Source organism: Watersipora subatra, chromosome 3 (assembly GCF_963576615.1).
Source record: "Watersipora subatra chromosome 3, tzWatSuba1.1, whole genome shotgun sequence".
Lineage (NCBI taxonomy): Eukaryota > Metazoa > Bryozoa > Gymnolaemata > Cheilostomatida > Watersiporidae > Watersipora > Watersipora subatra.
In genome coordinates, this window is record NC_088710.1 from 27,414,217 (window position 1) to 27,438,638 (window position 24,422).

A 24,422-nucleotide genomic window follows, 5' to 3' on the forward strand; every position below is an offset into this window, starting at 1 on the left:
TTTCAATACCCTCCCTTCCCTTTACCCTTGTATTCTTTGTGGCATCACCTTTACCCTTATATTCTCTGTGGCATCACCTTTATCCTTGTATTCTCTGTGGCATCACCTTTAGCCTTTTATTCTCTGTGGCATCACCCTTACCTTTGTATTTTCTGTGGCATCACATCACCTTTACCCTTGTATTCTTTGTGACATCACCTTTAGCATTATATTCTCTGTGGCATCACCATTAGCCTGATATTCTCTGTGGCATCACCATTAGCCTTATATTCTCTGTGGCATCACCTTTACCCTTGTATTCTATGTGGCATCACCTTTACCCTTATATTCTCTGTGGCATCACCTTTACCCTTGTATTCACTGTGGCATCATCTTTAGCCTTGTATTCTCTGTGGCATCATCTTTAGCCTTTTATTCTCTGTGACATCACCTTTACCCTTGTATTCTATGTGGCATCACCTTTACCCTTATATTCTCTGTGGCATCACCTTTACCCTTGTATTCTCTGTGGCATCACCTTTACCCTTGTATTCTCTGTGGCATCACCTTTAGTAATCAACATCAACAACATTGGTTTGAAAATAGAAAATATTCGTCTAATACTCATGACGTTATAACTTTCTGTATCCTTTGCTGTGGGACTCTCGTAATCTTTCTGTTTGTTGCTACTTATTTGCTGTTTGTTGAACATTTATTAACCACCACTACACATCTGGGACTTGGAAAGTAGAGAGATGCTGAAGTGTTTCATGCTAAGTGAAGATATATCTGTGAGGTTAGTGTATGACACCTTTTAAATGATGGCTTGGGTTTGTCAAACAGGTCTAGCTTATTGCACTCACATTTGCCTCTACTTGGCTTTTAAGCTTTCAGTTATTGTCCTTATTGGATCCATGATGATCTAATTATTGACAGGATAAATTTGATTTCTGTCAGCGAAATAAATTTCTAAAGTTACTCGGCCAATTTTTATACCAAAATTAACTTTTTTATGCAGGTGATATTTAGTTTGCGTGATCAGCAGCCATTAACTTTTGCAAATACAAAACATAGCATAGCCAGTTTTAGGTTTTTCCAGCTTGTTTAGCGACAGCTATTAGCAAACATTTTTAGATTTTTTAAATAAAGTAAAGATGTCTGTTTATATGTTAAGACAAAAAAATTTCGAGTTCTTAAACAAACTAAATTTTGCATGAATCTAGAAAACAAAGTAATGATAAAGGCAAACTTTAAAAGTTCTGTCCGGTACCGCTGATCTAATTATCACTCGAGAATATCTCCTTGCAATACCTGGAGTTTTACCTGACAATACCTTGTGTGTTGCCTGGTGATACTTTGAGTGTTACCTGGTGATGCCTCAAGTGTCTCCTGTTCATGTTTTAAGTGTCTGCTGGTCGTGTCCTGAGTATCTTCTGATATTACCCTTGTTTGATCTTTGACAGGCTGAGAGTAAATGAAGGTATTGAAATGTTTATTTGTGGTCTGCTCTCATCTCGATGCTAACCACAAGGCCTGTGCACGCTATCACTCAATTCAACGATTAGCTATGCAACGATGTGCTGCTATGGCATCATTTTGATCCAGTTGATCCTGCTATGGCATCGTATCCAATTTCAACAGTTGTGAAGATTCGTGTCAATTCATATTCGCATGCATGGCGAAGAACTACGCTGGTGATGAATTACATCATCAGATAATTAAAAAGATGAAAAAGGGCCCGTGATATCAGGAATGCAATATCACAACTTCTATTGGTTGTTGGTTTGCGGCCACCTACGGCTATTGCTTTAGTGTGTGTGTACACCTTATTATTGGTGATGATGTCAAAACAACTACTCATTGCAGTCTATTATGTGGCTAAACATTGATTGGAGCGATAGTGTGCATTGGCCTTGAAAGTCCCTGTTCAACTTCTAACTATAACTAGTTTATAGATACATTTACTTTGAAAACTCTTTCATATGTCATCTGCAGTTGTATTGACACAGTAATAAGTACACAGAGTACAGTAATCTCTCCTGCTTCGCAAGAATAAGTTACTGACCCACGCGTGAAATCAAAGTTTCCACGAAATAGAAAATTTTTTTTTTCGACGTACCAACCATAGTAGTAATACTTTGGAACATAAACAGATATCTGAACTTTTGAAATCACTATATGTGTAACCGTTTACCTGTGGCATACATCTATAGTATGTTGTATGTAGTAACGACATTCTCTAGTGACAAATGAGAACGCAACTTCGAAATATGAGTATAGTGAAAATCAAAGAAATTAAGTAAATGATAAAAAAATTGAGCCAATCAGCATCCGGATAGCAAAATGACGAAAATGGCTTATAGAAAAATCTCTGTAAAATTGTGAGATTGTCAATCGCATTCAATAGTTAAATTTGATCTCAGCTGTTACTGGGATTTTATTTTCATTGACGACATCAACCAGCTCATTGCTGTGGCCCCGCCATTTTCGTGCCTTAGCAGCGAGAAAAAACAGTGTGTTACAGTGTTTGCGTATCCAAATCAAGGTCACGGAAAAACAATGATTCAGCAAAGCCGTCAAACTTGAAGCCATAAAGTAGGATAGATTACTTACTTTACGTCTGTCCTGATTGTTATTCATAGACATTATATTTTGTTTGTGCTACAAAATCCTATGTTTAAGACAGTTTTCCACACTTTCTGATTCCTTTGCAAATCGGTTTATCTTGGTGTTATTATTAATTCATCTCTTACTTGTCTATGAACTATTTTGTGGTACTCATTGCCCCAAGGACATTCTGAGGAAGTAGTAACTTTAGTTGAATCATCATATGTATTACAGGCTGATGTTGCACATACCTTGTTTAGAGTTTCCTGATGTTATTACTCTATTGTTTGGGCACTCAAAGCTGCAGCTCTGCCAGATGAGTTCCCACCAGCTTCAATAACCTTTCTCGACTCAAGATATTGGTAGAACTAATGCTAAAGGTTAGCCCAAGTCATCTTACCCACTGCTGAATTATAAATGAAGTTACAAGTTGTATGATTTTAATTCTTGTTTAGTTTCTAGTCATTTTAACATAACCTTTGGCTTGCACAGCCTGACATGAAGGACAGCAGCATTCTAGAATATTCTAGAAGATGAATATAAGACCACTCTATTGGATATCACATTCTAATCTTTTTTACAAGGATAAGAGCCGTGACAGTCTGTCTGCCCGAAGCCAGGGTTAAATGTTACTATAAAATAATTCTTTCTGTAGTAATCGAACTAATAACTTGCTGTGTAGTCAATTGACACTCTAACACTTCCGCTAATCGACCATCTTCTGCAATTGCAAAATAATTATGTATATAATTATGTATATATAAACCTCTATTTGAACGACACCTCTATTTGACCGCCATTACAGAAGAAAGGTTTCAAAATATTGTTTGTGCTTTATCGCAGATCGCAGAAAAAGTGAACAGAAGTAATATAGACGCAGGTTGACCAAAATACTATTTATTGATGATCTTTCATGGTACGCTAGACTGCCGGGGTAATTATCATCGTAATTCAGGCAAACTAAACGATCAAAACTAAAAGGAACTAATGAAGTCAGAAGTACCACTTTATCACTAGTGGTACGTGTCAGTACCACTATATTATTGATACAAACAGTGATGAAGTGGTACATCTCAGTACCACATCATCATTGGTACAATCAGTGGTAAAGTGGTACTGAGATGTACAACTTCATCACTATTTGTATCAATGATGAAGTGGTACTGAGATGTACCACTTCATCACTGATGGTAGCGGTGATGAGGTGGTACATCTCAGTACCACCTCATTACTGGTACTATCAGTGGTAAAGCGGTACTGAGATGTACCACCACATCACCATTACAATCAGTGATGAAGTGGTACATGTCAGTACCACTTCATCATTGATACAATCAGTGATGTAGTAGTACATCTCAGTACCGCTTTACCACTGATAGTACCAGTAATGAGGTGGTACTGAGATGTACCACCTCATCACCGTTACAATCAGTGATGAAGTTGTACATGTCAATACCACTTTATCATTGATACAATCAGTGATGAGGTGGTATATCTCAGTACCACTTTACCACTGATTGTACCAGTGATGAGGTGGTACTGAGATTACCACTGCATCACTGATTGTATCAATAATAAAGTGGTACTGACATGTACCACTTCAACACTGATTGTAACGGGGATGCGGTGGTACATATCAGTACCACCTCATCACTGGTACAATCAGTGGTAAAGCGGTACTGAGATGTACAACTTCATCACTGTTTGTATCAATGATGTAGTGGTACTGACACGTACCACTAGGGATAAAGTGGTACTTCTGACTTCATTAGTTCAATAAGATTGTATCAATTGATTACTGGTACAATCAGTGATGAAGCGGTATATCTCAGTACCAGTGGTAAACCAGTGGTACACTCAAGGACTGAGTACATTATAATTCATTGCCAAGTTTTTCTCTAGACATTGCCAGCACTTCTGCTTTCTCTACCTATGCTAGCTGTCTTTGTTTGTAAGTTAACGGAGGTTGTTACTCTCTGCATTGTGCAGTCTTAGTTGCAACCATTTTTGAATTGTAAACTTTCCTTATGCATTCCAATCTACTATATAAACGGCAATCGTTGTCTGTCTATCTATCTTTCTGTGTATCTGTCCGCTTTATAGAGTACCGTACTTTTCCGACTATTAGCCGCTACTAGGTATCTAGGGCGCGTTAACGGGATTCTCCGGTTACTACACGCCTCTACTATACATAACCTATTCATAGTTTTACACAGAGCACGTCATATCTGGTTAGCGCGGCTCTTTACGGCGCCCAACGACATTGGCGCTTTCGGAACCGCAAAATTCGGCCGTGTGGAATAGCACCGTTCTGAGTTTGGCAGCCTATACAGCTATACAAATGTACTAATCATTACCCTAGGACACTTATGTATTCGCGGCATCTAACTTTCTCATTTTCGCGGCAGCATACTCTCGCGAAAATTTCATGAGCGAAACTAAACTCTCATAACGAACAAGCGAAAACGCGAAATTAAATGGCTTTGTTCATTGATATTCACAATAAAATCATCATATTAGAAATGCAGGCAAGTTTCGTGTGTGGTTGGCTCATTGTGTAATTTTTGCTAAACTCATTATAGCTAATACACCGACTGAGCAGCATGGCCAAACAAATTAAGATAATAAGTTTTTTTGTAAAAGCCTAGACAAATTAGGAAGATGATGATATTAGTTTAGTCTTTGAAATTGTAACTGATGAGGATGACAGTCTAATAGGGAAAGTCATAAAATTGAATAATAATTATTGTGGTGACAAATTTTATTACCAACCCGAAGCAATAACAACCTGGAGCCATGGCCACCGCGTGTTATAAATTCTAATATCGGTACCACATAGGTCACTGCGTCAGGGACCTTGATGTCATTGATAGTCCAGGAAACAAATGGCAGCAAGCTATTAAATTGCATTATTGATATCGCCTACACATTTTTACCTGTGGTTCACAAATAAAAACTACCGTACTTTTCGGACTACTAGCCGCTACTTTTTTCTGATGATTTGAGCTATGCGGCTTATATAAGGGTGCGGCTAATCTGTGGCTTTTTCTTTAACCGCTAGGGCTCACTAGCGGAAATCTCCAATTAGTGGCTTCTAGCGGTGAAAGAAAATACGAAACAATGCCTCACGGTACTGTCCCGTTAGGCACTAACTTAAAAAGCGTCGGATAATACGAAACGGTGCCGTTCTCGACTGTTCCGTTTTAAACAGGAAAGTTGCTGCCACGTTAAAAAGCTTAATCCTTAGTTTTGCGGCCTATTCAAAGGTACGGCTTATGTATTGTTTTATTATCGTTTATTGGAAAATAAAGCAGATGCAGCTTATATAGAGGTGCGTTTTATAGTCTGAAAAGTACTGTAGTCCCAAATTGAAACATATTTCGTACCAGTGAACTGGACCTGAGGAATCTAATGATGTTTGTTCCACTGCATTTATTTTCACATCACTATATTTTCACACTCATCAGAGCTACGAAATTAAGTTGCAGCAAAATTTTACTCTGTATGCTACTCACGAAACTAAATACTAGCGAAATATAAGTGTCCTAGGGTAAATAAATTAATGAATAGTAATTTACATGCGATTAATATTTACTGCCAACGTGTAATGAGAAAGTCACATGAACGTTGATTTCTTGCGGTCACGGGAAAACGCAGTTCTCACCTACTACATTTCTACATAAAAAAAGGTAGGTATTTCTTAATCAATGTTGTATTGTATATGAATTGCCACACTTCCACTACATAAACCTTTCACTTGCGTCCGTGTACAATTTTAGCTATCGGCCTACTGCCAGCCATTTTGCCGATATTGCTTAATATCTATACGATATTTTTTCAATTTCAAACTCCATCCATACTGTTTGTTTTGGTTATATATTTCATTTTGCCAACATGTTAACAAGCACTGCTATACAAAAAATCGTTGTATCTATATTTTGTGCATTTTAATTATCTGTCATGTGTCATCAACATAATTAGTTATTTGTTTTTTAACTCGGACGCATTTAATGAACTCGCACAAAAAATCTTCCTTTTTAAGTTAGAAATTCTCGAACGAAGATTTAAAATTAAATTTTAGGCTAATTTTATGGAGAAATCTTTGAACAACACTCTCACTACTATAAAAGTTTTAGAGACCGTTGGTTATGTTATCAACGAATAATAAAATTCAGTTACTAGCAATTGCTGGTAAAATTGCAAAATGTGTCTACGGCGGTCGACCATAGAAAACGCATAAATGAGTCTACTTCAGTGAAAGGGTTGAAAACGTTGGATTTGCCACTGTTTGTGATAGTAAACATGTTCACTTCGTTCTGAGTTACTTTTATTCTTTTCCAGCTACGAGTACTACAGCTACAACAGAACTTGCACGGGTACTGCTACTGCGTTTTACCTACTAAATTTCTACATCGAAAAGGTTAGTATTGTTGTATGTTATTGCTATTTACTATGTTATTGCTATTTTAATTATATGTGTAATCACAAAAATCTGAATCAGCTATGTCATCAACACAAGTAATTGTTTTCTAACTCGATGGCATTTTCAAAACTTACACAAAAATGGTTGTTTTTAACCACTTCGGGTACAATTGCATAATCCAATTTCACGTTCAGGTACAATTAAATCATGATGCTCTACAGATTATGACACAGGTCAACAAAAGTCATTTTAACCGTAGAAGCACTCACATTTTTACTTAGAACACCTATTCTTTTGGAAAGCAAAGAAAATTCTGTATCTGATCGTATTATCTTTATTTCAAAAATTAAAAATAATAAATTTTGAAAGTAGCATGAAATAGCGGTTTTATTAAAATTCGTGTTCTACGAACATTTTTGACTAATAAGGGTAGCATGAAAATGTATAAAACTATATATAATAACAAACAATTAAAACATACTGTGTATACAATGCAATCTACAATCTCTTCCATAGCTGTTAACTTATTTTCGTCACCACTCTACTGGAAGTCTGCCATTTCTATCGCTGAGTTGAAGCCTATACGCATCAACTACTAACTACTACGCGTTATTACTAACTGATCGCGTTGTTACTAACTGATCGAGATGTTGAACTTTGAACCCAAATTACTTGAAATTCTTTCATTTGACCATAGCTGTTTGACCAGTCCGATGTCTGCAAACATGTCTGAAAGTCATGCTTAGCTTTGTAAATAGAGTGTAACTGTAAGCAGGCTCTAAATATAGATGGGTGAGTAATGCAACTACGCAAAGCCTAAAACTGGCTAATGAACTTGAGAAGAATATACTCGAAGCGTGCATGCACCTGAAGTGGTTAAGTTGGAAATTCTCAAACAAAGATTTAAAATTAAATTTTAGGCTAATTTTATAGAGAAATCTTTGGACAACACTGTCACTTCATACAAGTTTTAAAAATCGTTGGTTATGTTATCAACGAATAATAAAATTCAGTTACTAGCAATTGCTGGGAAAGTCGCAAAAATGTGTCTATGGCGGTCGACCATAGAAAACGCATGAGGGAGTCTACTTCAGTGAAAGGGTTGAAAACGTTGGATTTGCCACTGTTTGTGATAATAAACATGTTCATTTCCTTCCGCAGCTGAGTTACTTTTACTTTTTTTTCCAGCTACGAGAACTACAGAAACTACAGAACTTGCACGGGCGCTCCGAGCCTGGCGATAGGCAGCGGTGAGAAGAAAGCGAGCAGCGTATATTACAAAAAGCACACCATCTCATTCAATGTTAGAAATGCTTGAAGCAGCACAATGCCTTCCAAAAAGCCTATTGCCCAAACGCAAAAACAGATTGATTCCCGTAGAGAGAGATCGAATTTGCGAAGCAGCAGCAAGACGAGCAGAAACGGCAGAGCAAACGCAGCTACGCCTAAAACGAAACGGAACTGCTGCTGCAGCTGCTAGAAGAGCAGAAACCAAGAGCAGGCCAGAATAGATGCTGCAGCCGCTAGAAGTGCAGAGACTACTAGACCGACCCCAGCAGTAACTCAAACGGCTCAGAGCAGCCGCTACATCGGCCAGACGTGCAGAAACCTCCGAGCGGATGCAGCGGCGACAAGAAAATGATGCACTAGCTACAACAGCTGCTCACCGAGCTGAATTTTCAGAGCGGATGAAACGGCGACAACAGCGAGATGCACTAACTACAGCAGCTATTACCAGGCGCCGTGTATGGACAGAAAACTTCGCGCTTTACTACAGTCATGCAACACAGTATAGGGTTGAATTTTTTTTATGAGACGAATGTCCAAAAATGCTCCGGATGTAACGCCTTACGTTGAAAAGGCGAGAGGCCATATATGTAGTTTATATAGTAGATTTTATTCATAATAAATTTTATCAACAACCGCATTACTGCTGCACAGTTTGTATATTATACCATGTCAAAACACAGGCTATAGATGAAGAACTGGTGAGTCATGATTAGTGTTTCAAGCATGCAGAAGTCTCAATTCAATAAAAGCTGGCGATAGCTAAGCAGTGCAACAGCAAAATATTTTCTAGAATTTCTTAAAATATGTAAAACTTTGCCATACTGCCAGTTTGAACGGCGTCAGTTTGCCTAACAATGTCAATTTCATTATCAGTTCTGTGTACAAAATTAGGACAATGCCGATTTGAGTAGTTCGAGACTGATGCATTGTAGACTAGCGGTAAAACACATTGCATATCTCCAATGGGCTCTCCAACATTATTGACATGTACAACTGCATATGTGTATGCAGTCAGATCAGCACAAAAATTTCAGTAGATTGCATATTTGGAGTTGTTTTAACGATATGAAAGACAACTCTCAATAAAACTATTGCTTTAGGTAAATCTGTTCCGAACACGGGTAATGCAGCTAGTCTACTATATAAACGGCAATTGTTGTCTGTATATCTATCTGTGTATCTGTCCGCTTTATAGAGTACCGTAATTTTCCGACTATTAGCCGCTACTTTTATATAAGGGCGTGTCTATTCTGTAGTTTTTTTCACCGCTAGGGCGCATTAACGAGAATCTCCGGTTAGTACACGCCTCTATTATAATACGTAACCTGCTATTCATCGTAGGGATGGATGATAAATAGTGATATGCTAATAGTATGAGTTGTCTTCTCGATATATTGAGTCACCGATAACTCCCAAATATGAGCAGTATAAATAAATTATATGGCGGTCTTTTTTTTCGATTCATTCATTAGTTAGTTAGTAATCTTTTATTTTGCTGATAACAAAATATCAAAAAGCCTCTATTTGCAGGCATATTATCCAATAAAACAGAAACTGTAGAAGAATCCTGAATGCAAGATAGTAGTGAACAATTCATATTTAGTTTGAGAATATTTGTGTAAAAGTTAAAAGAAACTTTACATGAGAGGATGACTTCAAATAAGTAATGCAGAATCGCTTATACAAAGATAAATTGATTGATATGTACTATATACAAGGGTTCAGGGCTAAAGAATAGATCCTCTATGAGTATTGATTGTGGCAAGATTGTAACAGATTCGATCGTACGAAGCAAACTTAATTAATGTGTGTAAGTAGTAAAATTAATTTAGTAGTAAATATTAGTAGTGAATTGAATGAAATTTACTACTCTTTAAATAAATTAATGAGTAGTAAATTACATCTAATTAATATTTACTGCCAACGTGTACTGGGAAGGTCATGTGAACATTTGTTTCTTGCAACCACTAGAAAAACGCTGTTCACTATCTACTATATAAACGGCAATCGTTGTCTGTCTATCTATCTATCTGTGTATCTGTCCGCTTTATAGAGCGGTCTTTTCTTTTATCGTCGTACGAATTTCGGTCGTACGAAGCGAACTGAATTAATATGTGTAGTAACGGTAAATAAATTATAGAGCGGTCTTTCTTTTTCCATTCGGTCGATTGAAGCCAACCGAATTAATATGAGTACTAATTATCGTAAGTTCGTAATATGGACTATTAGCCGCTACTTTTCTCTGACGATTTGAGCCAAGCGGCTTATATAAAGGTGTGGCGATTGTGTTGTTTTTCTTTCATCGCTCGAGCGCATTAACCGAAATCTCCGGTTAGCACGCTTTTTAAACCGCAAATTTTCTGCCGTGTTAAAAACACCTTTCCTGAGTTCTGCGGCCTATACAAAGGTGTCTATACAGCTATACAAATTTACTATTCATTAAATAAAATAAATTAACAAGTAGTTATTTACATGCAATTAATATTTACTGCCAATGTGTACCGAGAAGGTCACGTAAACGTTTGTTTCTTGGAGCCACTGGCAAAACGCGTTTCTCACCTACTAAATTTCCACATCAAAAAGGTGTTTCTTATACGACGTTGTATTGTCTATGAATTGCCACATCTCCACTACTTAATAACGTTGGATTTGCCGCTGTTCGTGATAGTGAGTCATGTTCATTTCCTTCAGCAACCGAGTTACTAATTTTTATCCAGCTGCGAGTAAGCCTACTGTAACTTACTATTACAGAACTTTCACGAGTACTCCGAGGTTTGCGATACGCTATTGTGAAAAGAAAGAGAGCAGCTGCTATCGACTTACTGTCACCCTGCATCAGCCATGACCAGCTATACGTCGCCTGCTCAAAAGTAGGCACACGCCAAAAACTGTGTCTTCATACGCCCGACAGAAAAACCAAAAATGTTGTCTATCCGCATGTGTTGCGTTGAACTAAAGGAGAGAGGGAGAGAGAGAAAGGGAGAGAGAGAGAGAGAGCAAGGAGGAGAGGGGGGAGAGAGAGGGAGAGGGGGAAGAGGGAGGGAGAGAGGGGAAAGAGGGAGAGCGAGGAGGAGAGGGTGGGAGAGAGGGAGAGAGGGATAGAAAGGGAGAGAAAGAGGGAGAAGAGAAAGGGGAGAAAGTGAGAGAGAGGGGAGAAAGGGAGAGAGCGAGGGAGAGAAGGGGAGAGAGAGGGAGAGCGAGGAGGAGGGGGGGAGAGAGAGAGGGAGAGAAAGAGGGAGAGAGAGAAAGGGGGAAAAGGGAGGGAGAGAGAGGGGGAGAGAAGGGGAGAGAAGGAGAGCAAGGATGAGGGGGGGGGGAGAGAGAGAGGGGGAGGGGGAAGATGGAGGGAGAGAGAGAGAGGGGAAAGACGGAGAGAGGGAGAGAGGGGAAAGAGGGAGAGAAGGGGAGAAGGAGTGAGAAAGAGGGAGGGAGAGAGAGGGGAAGAGGGAGAGAGAGGGGGAAGATGGAGAAGAGAGAGGGGAGAGACGGAGAGAGGGAGAGAGGGGAAAGAGGGAGAGAAAGAGAGAGAGAGGGAGAGCGAGGAGGAGAGGGGGGAGAGAGAGGGAGAGAAAGAGGGAGAAGAGAGAGGGAGAGAGAGGGAAGAGACGGAGAGAGGGGAAAGAGGGAGAGAAGGAGAGAGGGAGATGTAACTGCATATTTGGAGTTGTTTTACAGTATGAAAGCCAACTCTCAATAAACCTTATGCTGCCCGTGAATCTGCTCCTGTAGACGGGTAATGCAGCTAGTCTACTATATAAACGGCAATCGTAGTCTGTCTATCTATCTGTGTATCTGTCCGCTTTATAAAGTACCTTACTTTTCCGACTATTAGCCGCTACTTTTATATAAGGGTGTGTCTATTCTGGGTTTTTTTTCACCGCTAGGGCGCATTAACGGGAATCTCCGGTTAGTACACGCCTCTATTATAATATGTAAACTGCTATTCATCGTAGGGATTGACGATAAATACTGATATGCTAATAGTATGAGTTGTCTTCTCGATATATTGAGTCACCAATAACTCCCAAATATGAGCAGTATGAATAAATTACCGTATATGGCGGTCTTTTTTTTCGATTCGATCGTAGGAAAGAAACTTAATTAATATGAGTAAGTAGTAAAATTAAATTAGTAGTAAATATTAGTAGTAAATATTAGTAGCGAATTAAATAAAATTTACTACTCTTTAATTAAATTAATGAGTAGTAAATTACATCTAATTAATATTTACTGCCAACGTGTACCGAGAAGGTCATAGGAACATTTGTTTCTTGCAACCACTAGGAAAACGCTGTTCTCTATCTACTATATAAACGGCAATTGTTGTCTATCTGATTGATTGTCCGCCTTATAGAGCGGTCTCTCCTTTTATCGTAGTACGATTTTCGGTCGTACGAAGCAAACTGAATTAGGTAATATGTGTAGTAACGGTAAATAAATTATAGAGCGGTCTTTCTTTTTCCATTCGGTCAAACGAAGCCAACCGAATTAATATGTGTACTAATTATCGTAATATCGTAATTTCGTAATATGGACTATTAGCCGCTACTTTTCTTTGACGATTTGAGCCAAGGGGCTTATATAAAAGTGTGGCGATTCTGTTGTTTTTCTTTCACCGCTCGAGCGCATTAACCGAAATCCCTGATTAGCACGCTTTTTAAACGGCGAATTTTCTGCCGTGTTTAAAAGCACCTTTTCTGAGTTCTGCGGCCTATACAAGGGTGTCTAAATAGCTATACAAATGTACTATTCATTAAATAAAATAAATTAACAAGTAGGTATTTGCATGCAATTAATATTTTCTGCCAACGTGTACCGAGAAGGTCACGTAAACGTTTGTTTTTTGGAGCCACTGGAAAAACACATTTCTCACCTACTAAATTTCCACATCAAAAAGGTAAGTGTTTCTTATACGATGTTGTATTGTCTATTAATTGCCACATCTCCACTACTTAATAACTTTGGATTTACCGCTGTTCGTGATAGTGGGTCATGTTCATTTCCTTCAGCAGCCGAGTTACTAATTCTTTTTCCAGCTACGAGTAGGCCTACTGTAACTTACTATTACAGAACTGTCACGAGTACTCCGAGCGTTGTGATACGCTATTGTGAAAAGAAAGAGAGCAGCTGCTATTGACTTACTGTCACCCTGCATCAGCCATGACCAGCTATACGTCGCCTGCTCAAAAGTAGGCGCACGCCGAAAACTGTTTCTTCATACGCCCGACAGAAAAACCAAAAATGTTGTCTATCCGCATGTGTTGCGTTGAACCAAGGAAGAGAGAGAGGAAGAGAAAGGGAGAGAGAGAGCAAGGAGAAGGGGGAGAGAGGGGGAGAGGGAGAGAAGGGGAGAGAGAGGGAAAGCGAGGAGGAGAGGGGGGTGAGAGAGAGAGGGAGAGAAAGAGGGAGAGAGAGGGAGAGGGGTAAGAGGGAGGGAGAGGGAGAGAGGGAGAGACGGAGAGAGGGAGAGAAGGAGAGAGAGAGGGAGAGCGAGGAGGAGAGGGGGGGAGAGAGAAAGGGAGATAGAGGGAGAGAAAGAGGGAGGGAGAGAGAGAGGGAAGAGAGGGAGAGAGAGGGGAGAGAGGGAGAGAGAGGGGGAGAGAGAGGGAGAGGGGGAAGAGGGAGGGAGGGAGAGAAAGGGGAGAGACGGAGAGAGGGGAAAGAGGGAGAGAAGGAGAGAGAGAGGGAGAGCGAGGAGGAGAGGGGGGAAAGAGAGAGGGAGAGAAAGAAGGAGGGAGAGAGAGAGAGGGAGAGAGGGCAAAGAGGGGAAAAGGGAGAGATGGAGAGAGGGAGATGTAACTGCATAATTGGAGTTGTTTTACAGTATGAAAGACAACTCTCAATAAACCTTATTCTGCGTGTGAATCTATTCCTGTAGACGGGTAATGCAGCTAGTGCTGTATAAAGCACATGTGTGTAAGTTGTGTGTAATGGATTTTGTGTCATATTCTGCTATCACTAATGAGTTGTTTTCCATTATATATAGATGATGTTGTGAAGCTTCTGGAATCTTCTGAACATGTTGTGTGCATCTCTGGCCATGCTGTAGGTGAGTACCGTATGACTTGTTATGCACTGTGTTACCAGCATTACCAGTTGATCGCCTCCAAATGTTGCCATCTAGGTGGCAGATGGCTTAAAACATTTCGTACTTCCATTTGCCTGTATATTCCCTGTTCCTACTTTCTATCAAAAAGTTTTTTTAAAAAGGTAATACAATGTAAGGGCGCGTCGTTATGATAATGAGTCCAAGGTCAAATCTTTATGATAATGGGTCCAAGGTCGAGTGTTTATGATAACGAGTCTAAGGTCAAGTTTTTATGATTGTGAGTCTAAGGTCAACTCTTTATGACAATGAGTCTAAGGTCAAGTCTTTATGATGAGTCTAAGGTCATTTCTTTATCATAAAGAGTCTAAGGTCATGTCTTTATGCTAATGAGTCTGAGGTCAATCTTTCTTGTAATGAGTCTAAGGTCAAGTCTTTATCATAATGAGTCAAAGATCAAGTCTTCATCATATTGGATCTTTATCACTAACTCCTCTCCTTTCTCTTTATAAATATATTATCATACATAAACAAGAAGTAGTTCATTGGAGAAACCCACTTAGTTCCTAGTCGACCTTAACTTTTATCATTATTCATTTCTTTCTGATAAAAAACAGTGAAAGACTTGTGATGTGCAGCTTTTAAATGCATTTTCTAATTATATGGTACTAATAAGATGCTGATTGCACTCATTCTATATACAGTAGTAGTTCATTTATCAAGCTCTGGTTGGTCAAATTCATCCACTTGTTTTGCCCTTATTTTCTGCAGTGAATACTTTGTGATAGTTTATTAATCACAAGCGATTGATTCCTTGTACATTAGGTGGTGCTCTTAATGTTTCTATGAGATAGATTATATACTTATAACAGTAGGTGGTGCTTTCAGTGTCTCTATGAGATGGATTATATACTTATAACAGTAGGTGGTACTCTCAGTGTTTCTATCAGATGGAATATACTTATAACAGTAGGTGGTGCTCTCAGTGTTTCTATGAGATGGATTATTATACTTATAACAATAGGTGGTGCTCTCAGTGTTTCAATGAGATGGATTATATACTTATAACAGTAAGTGGTGCTCTCAGTGTTTCTATGATATGGATTATATACTTATAACATTAGGTGGTGCTTTCAGTGTTTCTATGAGATTGATTATATACTTATAACAGTAGGTGGTGCTCTCAGTGTTTCTATGATATGGATTATATACTTATAACAGTAGGTGGTGCTCTCAGTGTTTCTATGATATGGATTATATACTTATAACAGTAGGTGGTGCTCTCAGTGTTTCTATGAGATGGATTATATACTTATAACAGTAGGTGGTGCTCTCAGTGTTTCTATGAGATGGATTACATACTTATAACATTAGGTGGTGCTCTCAGTGCTTCTATGAGATGGATTATATACTTATAACAGTAGGTGGTGCTCTCAGTGTTTCTATGAGACGGACTATATACTTATAACAGTAGGTGTTGCTCTCAGTGTTCCTATGAGATGGATTATATACTTACAACAGTAGGTGGTGCTCTCAGTGTTTCTATGATATGGATTATATACTTACAACAGTAGGTGGTGCTCTCAGTGTTTCTATGAGATGGATTATATACTTATAACAGTAGGTGGTGCTCTCAGTGTTTCTATGAGATGGATTATATACTTATAAAATTAGGTGGTGCTCTCAGTGTTTCTATGAGATGGATTCTATACTTATAACAGTTGTTGGTGCTCTCAGTGTTTCTATGAGATGGATTATATACTTATAACAGTAGGTGGTACTCTCAGTGTTTCTATCAGATGGAATATACTTATAACAGTAGGTGGCGCTCTCAGTGTTTCTATGAGATGGATTATATACTTATAACAGTAGGTGGTGCTCTCAGTGTTTCTATGAGATGGATTATATACTTATAACAGTAGGTGGTGCTCTCAGTGTTTTTATGAGATGGATTATATACTTATACTAGCTGTGCTTCCAGGTGTTACCCAGGTATTAAAAATCGGCCTTTTAATAATGAGAAGTAATGAGAGTTACCTGCCACTTGCTTTTTGCCTGGCATGTTGCCAATGCGGAATTTGAGTAAGCTTACAAATGTGAGCTATTTGTCTCTGTGACGTTACGCAATCACCCTGTGTAGTGCGCGAAACCGTTGGTTATTTGCTCTCATATAGCGAAATATGTCAGCTAGCTAACAGATCAATATCAGTGGCTTAATTGGTATGGGGTCGGACAGGTGAAGGGGAGGGTCCGAGATCAAATCTTCTTCGGTACGGATTCTTTATTCCAAGATTCTAATATTAGGTAAAGCTGTACATACTGAAAACAGATGACATAAAACTGATGACAAACCTTGAGAAATATATATACATGTATATATATAGATTGTAACCATCATTAATTATTTTGCCACCTTATATATATACCAAATATGGCATTAAGTAAATTATCATAACTTTCAAGCCACACAGTCTATAAAAATATTTTGAAATCAAATTTATCAGCATCAAATTTTACACTAGTTTGCTCCATAAAATTCCACAACAATTCCAATGTTGCAAGATGAGCTTGATCAGTTTTTTGACTATTTTCAATACAACCATGATCACATCCACATCAGACAATTTACCAACATTATTACAGCTTACAGCATTATTATTCTAAAATAAAAATACTCCCAGCAGTGTTATTGCTCAATAAAAATCACTGAAAGTCTTTAAATCTAAAATTAGTGAAACCCTTGTAAGCAAAAAATTGCAATGGAGAGTAAAGTTTTTGCAAAATGAAACTATGCCTGGGATGGGTTGAAAACATATTTTCTATTGGCCTAACACATGCCAATAGTTGTTTAATTTTGTTCGAGCACGAATACAATAGTCTAATTAATCAACTACTCACTAATCAGAATGGTTTTGTATGAAGCTTACTAAAGTCGCACCATTCTCCTCTTAGCTGTACGCAAACGTTTTGCTAAGCGAGCCAGGCGTATTACGCTGCTTGTGGTAGTGAAGGAGTTGAACAACTGATAAACGATTAGTGTTTACTACTAGCGTAATAATGTTGATAGTTGATAGTGTTCATAATGTACACATTCTTATCAGCTGTATTTGAAGCAATGACGGTTGGTGACTGTTATGTTTATAGACATATATGAGAAGCATTGGGATACCAACGGTAGACTTACACTACAGCATGTAGATATTCTAGCTCGACTTGATGAGAAGTCACTCTTCTGTTCTGCTACCAGACTATCAGGTGTTTGTTACACACTTTTGTTTTACACCATCTTCCTCCACTCTCCAGATTATATAGCCATGTTTGAAAACACAGAAACGCAGGTAAAGCGATAGGGTTGAGCATTTTACAAATATTTGTTTCCTACTGATAAGTTCTCTCCGGTGCTGTTCCTGTTCTACACTTTCCATTCTATTAAGTAATCCATATTATTGCCAATATCTTATCTCTAATGCATCTTCATTGAATAATCTATCTTCGCTCTTGAGTGTATTTAGTCTGAATTGTTTTTAGAGGATAAGTTTGCAGTCGGCACGTTATCAGGAGAAGTGTTAGTATGTAAAATTAATCACAAGATGGAACCAACCGAATATCCTGCCTTCCTCTCAGATTCTCCTGTAAACTGCCTTTTGAAGCTGCATGGTGTAAGTCAGTTTTTACCTTCATTTTAGTGCTTTATTATTGGCTGAATTAGTTGCGTGTGACCCTCGCATAACAATGTCATTTTTTGCACAGTAAACTATATGGTTAGGTAAACAAATGTAGAGAACCTGCTGACTATATTTGGTAGGTTAATAAGCAAACCAGCAACCCATTAGTGATTATATTGCTGACATATTACCATTGAATGTAGTAGCAGCGGGCCTGTTCAGACAGAGTAACACCCTGATTGGTTTGTTCCTTGCTCCTATAATCTTGCTATTTCCGGTTACACGCACATGGAAATCCCAATTTCATTTCTATAGATATATCAGTTTGTTTTTGTTTACTGCAAGCGCAAGCTCCGTTCTATGTCTATGTCTCTATGTATGATTCACGCCAAGCTTTCAGACCTCATACAATATTTCTTGTATGAAAGTTCAGTGTTGATATGTCAAATAGGGACATCTCAGCATTCTTCTAGTCTAATTGTTGATGTGAGCCATATACATATATGTTTAAAACGTGATAGTGTTTTTTTACCATAAGAACTGACTGGAACGTAGGAGCAAGTTTTGAATTATCTGATGAGTAGTTTGAAATTAGTTGTCTTACAAAGCTTTTCTATTTATTTTGCTCATGACTGGAATCTAATTGTCCAAAACATGTTCATAGCATAATCTCAATAAAACCCTTTTGGAAGGTGTAACCTACTCTTGAGCAGAAACTGGTAGAGCAGGAGTCAGGCCAATTACATGGTGTACATAAGTTGTATTGGGAAGATTTATTGTTCCATCAGTTTCTCAGTTGTGTTCTATACCAAGCTTGCTCAACCGTTGGTACCTGTATTATTGTACTTAAGGTGCGTTTACACCAGGCCGATTTGTCGGAGTTGCTTCAACTCCGATAGAGTCGGAGTTGGAACCGCTTCTAGTCTGTCTACGATGTGTAATACGTTTTTGCAGAGGATTTTACACCGAACCAACTCCAACTCCGATTATACAAAGTGGGTCAATATTTTAACTAATTACATACAACATCGATACCTATTCCATTTTGAGCGCTTATCACTATGAACGGAAACGATAACCTTGTCATTGATTCATAGCACGCCCACACTGCTTCTTACAGTAGTTCTTATAGTAATAATAGTAATAATTTAGTTCATCAAAATTAATTTTTTTCAATGATGGAACAAGACAACGATGATTTACTACTATGTTGTGCTGCAGCTGCAACCGTTATAGTTTTAGATGAAGGCGAAGAAAAACAGGTACGTACGCATATTTTAATTTGGATATACATTGTATAGTCAATTATTTAAGCTATTCATATTGTTAACATTTAATTTAACATTATTGTTCACGGTTTTTCACCAATGTTTCAATTCACGTAATTTTATCAATTGCCACTGTGCCCGGTTAGACCAACCGTTAGAAATAATATTGCTTATATTTATCGAAATCTCACTATATCTTAGTAAATCCACCGTTGAATCTCCCTCTGACAATTTCTATGTTCGACAGTACCCTAACAAGACAAACTACTTCTAAACTACTTGGCTTTGTCATCAACCAGACCACATTTCATTCGTTTCAAATAACATATCATCTAACCTACGATTATTTTATAACATTCGTCATCTTATGAACTTTGATACTGCCAGACTATATTACTATAATTTTATCCATTCCTATCTTATATATGGCCTACGTGTGTTCTACCCTACAACACCTGTAAAATCTTTTAAAACCAAACTCAAACTACGCCTACTATCCACTGACCAATAATACCATTCACCATCTAGTCTTACCCATTTTAACATTATACGTTGGTTCTTTTCATTACTAGAAATTTGTTGTCATAGTTATGCATAACTATTTTCACAGTTTTTGTTTGTCCACGTTTTGTTTAAACACTGCTTTTTAATTAGTTTACTTGCCGTGGTACCTTGTGGAAAACATATTGTAAAATATGACTATTGATTACCACAATAAAGATTGCTCATATATATATATTTTAATATATAATTAATATACTAATTAATAGGTATAATTAATAAAATAATATACCTATTAATTTTCGAGAAAATCTTTCCTCGATTTGTGACCCAAACCGACTTTTCACATGATTGTACTCCTGCATGTTCTGTGTATTTGTAGGAAGATTTGAGAAAGGGTAAACCGCGGGTCGGTCCAATTACTGGATCACGTACCATACATGGTGCTTTTTATTCAACTGTGCCAAAGCTAATCGATGCTACTGGTGATGACAAGCTATCGTCCAACCGGGTTGGCACATTCCAAAATTACTTCTGATTGTCTAAAGAAGAGTTTTGCTTAGTTTTATCGAAAGTGGAGCTAGAAATAAAGAAGCTAGATACTCACTATAGAGAAGCTATTACTGCCGAAGAAAGATTGATGGTAACACTGAGATATTTAGCCACCGGTGCTAGTTTAACTCAGATGCATTATGAATGGTACATCTCAGTTGCTAGCTTATCACAAATAATTTCCGAGACTTCAAGAGCAATATACAATTGTTTAAAAGTTTACTTTATTAAAACTCCGTCTAGTGTGCAAGAATGGCTCAACATCTCGACTGATTTGGAACAGAAAAGGAATTTCCCAAATGCCATTGGTGCCCTTGACAACAAACATGTCATGATGAACAAGCCTTGGCTTGCTGGGTCTGAGTACCATAACTACAAGGGACAGGAATCAATTATCTTGCTTGCTATGTGTGATGCCAATTACTCTTTTACGTATGTTGATGTTGGGGCACAAGGTCGAGCTTCAGATGAAGGTGTGTTTGAAGTCAGTACGCTGCAGGCATCATTGACCAGCAATAATGTTAATGTACCGCCTGCCCGCTTGCTGCCAGGGTGTAAAGAACCTTTACCTTATGTAAAATTAGCCGATGAGACCTTTCCTTTAAAATCTCACTTGATGCGACCATATCCGAAAAGGGTTTTGACAGATGAGAGGAGAATTTTTAATTACCGTTTGTCACAAGTTAGAAGACTAATTGAAAACTCTTGGATTTCTCTCTTCGACATGGCGAATTTTACTTCGTCGCATTGATATTCAACCAGATAAAACTAGAACCATTGTATTGGCTTGCTGCGCTCTTCACAATCTGATTCGTAGTTCTTGCCATCCTCCTGAATGAACAGTGCCACCATTACCTCGAGAACCGTCTAATCTAGCAGACACTATACCTAGTGTTGAAGCTCGACCCGTTAGACCAACTGAAGCTGCTAAGATGGTTCGGGAACAGTACTGTGATTATCTCAACAAAGATGGAGCAGTCTGGTGGCAGAGAGAGTATGCATTGTTACAATGATACAAGTAAGCTTAATTTAAAGCATTTTATAACTAGGTTGCTTGAAATTCATCTCTTGTGTTCTGACATCTCTCATCAGCAATTTGCGTGCAGTGATACAAATAATTGCAATCATTTCAAAAATTTTCACCTGGTTCACCTGTAGTTTGGTGAGCATATCTAAGACTGTCTCTTGCAGTAGTGAATGAGAATTACCTATGTTTTAGATCTGTCAAGCATTGGTAACACAGTCATGTATTGATGAATTATTATTAAGTTCGATGTACATCAACCAACACTGCAAGAGTTCATTTGATCGCAGCAATTATGGTGTTTGCCATCTACTGTACAGCAGTTAAATATTTGGCTCAATGGTACAGACAGTGTCTAAAATGCATGTTTATTGAATATTTGAGTCCTATTGATCTGTGTAAAAACATTCTCACTTATGACATATACAGTGGTGTGCAAAATAAACTGGACTTCTTTTGTGGGAAACTAAAAATCTCATTTACCAACTTTGTTATCCACTGTAAATATAGTCTGTAAATTTAGTCCATGGCCACAAATTATATATTAAATTACTCCTATTTTTGTCCTTGTTTCACATATATAAATGAAGCAGCTGTTAAATTAAATTTTTAATAATTATGTAGGCTGAATTCTGATCACTTCAATTTTTTGAAATGTTGCAAATTAAAAAAAATGAAATGTTCAGTTTTTAGCCTACATAGTGATTTAAAAACATAATTTTATAAACTGTTTTATTTACATATTTGAAATAAGGGCAAAAAGGGATTTGTTTAATATATAATGTATGGTTATTGACCAAATGCACAGTAGGTAACCATGTTGTACATGAGAATTTTAGTATTCCCATACAAGAGGCATATATGCAGAAAATATAAGCTTATGATTATAAAAAGAACTTGCTGGTACTATAATATTAAATAGCTCGGATCAGTGTCTGCTTCAGCTGATTGACCATATATACATGTAGGTGCCGGTGGTTGCTCTTGATACCGAGCCTCATTAAGAATTTGTTGAATCTTCAACAATGCGGTCGAGGCTGCTTGTTTGCTTGAACTTTGGCGGAGCTGCTCAGCAATCATCTTGCCAGCATAGTCAAACTCATCTAATTTTGTGTTCCTACTTTCTTGCACTGTCATCATAGTGTATGTTATAGCTTTTAAAGCTTTAACTCTAGTTTCTTCAGGCTCCGACCTCTTGCGCTTCAGTGACCGGGATGCCTGAACTGCGGTTTCAGGTTCGGGCGCACTTTCACCATTCAATTCCTCGAGGCTGGGAGACGCGGCAATTGGTACAGCTAACACCAATGAATCTGATCTATCTATGTCAGCTTGACTGGCTGAGTCTGTGGGTGCTGAAAAAGATGACGAATATGAGTTATTTGTCGATTTGTCATACAGTAGCGTGGGTATTGTTAAATGCACCAGGTACAATTTGTAAAACTGTAAATGAACTAAATACCTTCACTAGGCATCTCAATACTAGACTCAGTCTGATTGACATGCACCGTCGCTGAAAGGAACATTAGGCTGGTGTAATATGGCCAAGATGGTCGATAAGCATCTCCAGCCCCTGCACCTGACCTCTGAGAACCGAGTACTTTTTTATATTCTTTCAGCCAGTACGTACGTAGCACTTGATATTTGGCTTTGACAATTTGAAATAAAATAAACGAACAACTAAATAAATAATTAACACATTGAATGCTTGTGTAGGTAAACATGAGTGATCTCTAATAAAACAATCAACAATGATGAAAATAGGTTGCAGTTTGGCGAGGGTTCAAATAAAAGCGATTATTATTAAATTTGTGGTAATAAACAAACTATTAACATAAACATTAATAATGTTTAATTACTAAGTGTGTACTACCTTTGCTAGATCAGCTGTTCACACTATAAAACTGCAGTGCTCACTAGTGCTAGTCCTACTAACCTGTGCTGTTCAGCGACTTGGCTAACTCCACATACTGTCCTTGAGCCCGTGAAAAATGCTCCGGATGCGTATGGTTCTATATGTAAAATCGTGGTTGTAATTCTGCAATTAACTGCTCGGAACTCAGCGATTTCAATGCTAATTTTAACTGAACTTTAGGTTCTACGGAATAAACAGCCATGTTTTATGATTATATTTCCCTGCGCACTTGCGAAATTTTGCAATATTACGATATATGATTGGTCAATTTATTGTTTCACTCCGACAAGGACGACCGTCAAAATCGGACCAACATAGTTTGTAGCATTCTGCCGATTTTGTGTCGGTGACGGAGATAAAGCAGTGTTTACAACCAATTTGCCTTTTACACCAGGCCGATTTTGTCGGAGTTGAAACAACTCCGACAAATCGGCCTGGTGTAAACGCACCTTTAATTTCTTTGGTTGTGTCTGGCAAGCTGGCTGGCATTGGATGGATTGCCGTCTGAGCATTAATTACAGATTTTATTTTCACACAGGACTTGCTGCTGGTTGTCTATGAGAAAAGCCTCCACGTCGTCTCCTTGCTTTCTCAAAAGTTTGAATATGCACAGACATTCTCTTCTTCCCTTGGTCTTGTATACTATGTACCAGCAAGGTATCATTGAGTTTCTGTCTAGTCTCAAGTCAGCAAGCAGCATCATTGCAGCTTTCTGACATTGCATAGTCTATCTGCTTGTTTCATGGCAACCACTAACAGTAGCTAAATATTTTTTAGCTACTGTTAGTTTATCTGTATCTCCACAAAATTCTCTACAACCCTACAACCTATTTGGAACCCTATGTTGTCAAAGTGAGTGTTTTTAATTTTCCCAAAGTCGTTAATCAAAAAAGAAGGCAAAATTTCCGGAGCCAAGTATCCCATTTAATTTGTTTTATCGCTATGACATGATCAACACAATAGACATGAATTTTATTATGTAAAATCTCTAGGAGTTTATGATTCTGTTTCAACCAATCAAAAGCATTAAGTTTTTTTCAAATAGTCCAGAAATAGCCCAAGTCAATGTTTTTATTTTGTCCAAACTATCAAAGAATTTTAAGCTTCAAAGAACACAAAAAAGTATTAATCACACAACTTCTACAATCCTAGTTA

General features: G+C 37.9%; 1 long non-coding RNA gene across 1 annotated transcript; it reads left to right on the forward strand.

Moving 5' to 3' along the window:
- Positions 1-14,294: 14,294 nt before the first annotated feature.
- On the forward strand, positions 14,295-23,886 carry LOC137391988 (uncharacterized). The gene is made up of 4 exons (XR_010978198.1): positions 14,295-14,348; positions 17,490-17,600; positions 17,874-18,004; positions 23,806-23,886. It is a non-coding gene; the product is annotated as an uncharacterized lncRNA (long non-coding RNA).
- Positions 23,887-24,422: the final 536 nt, after the last annotated feature.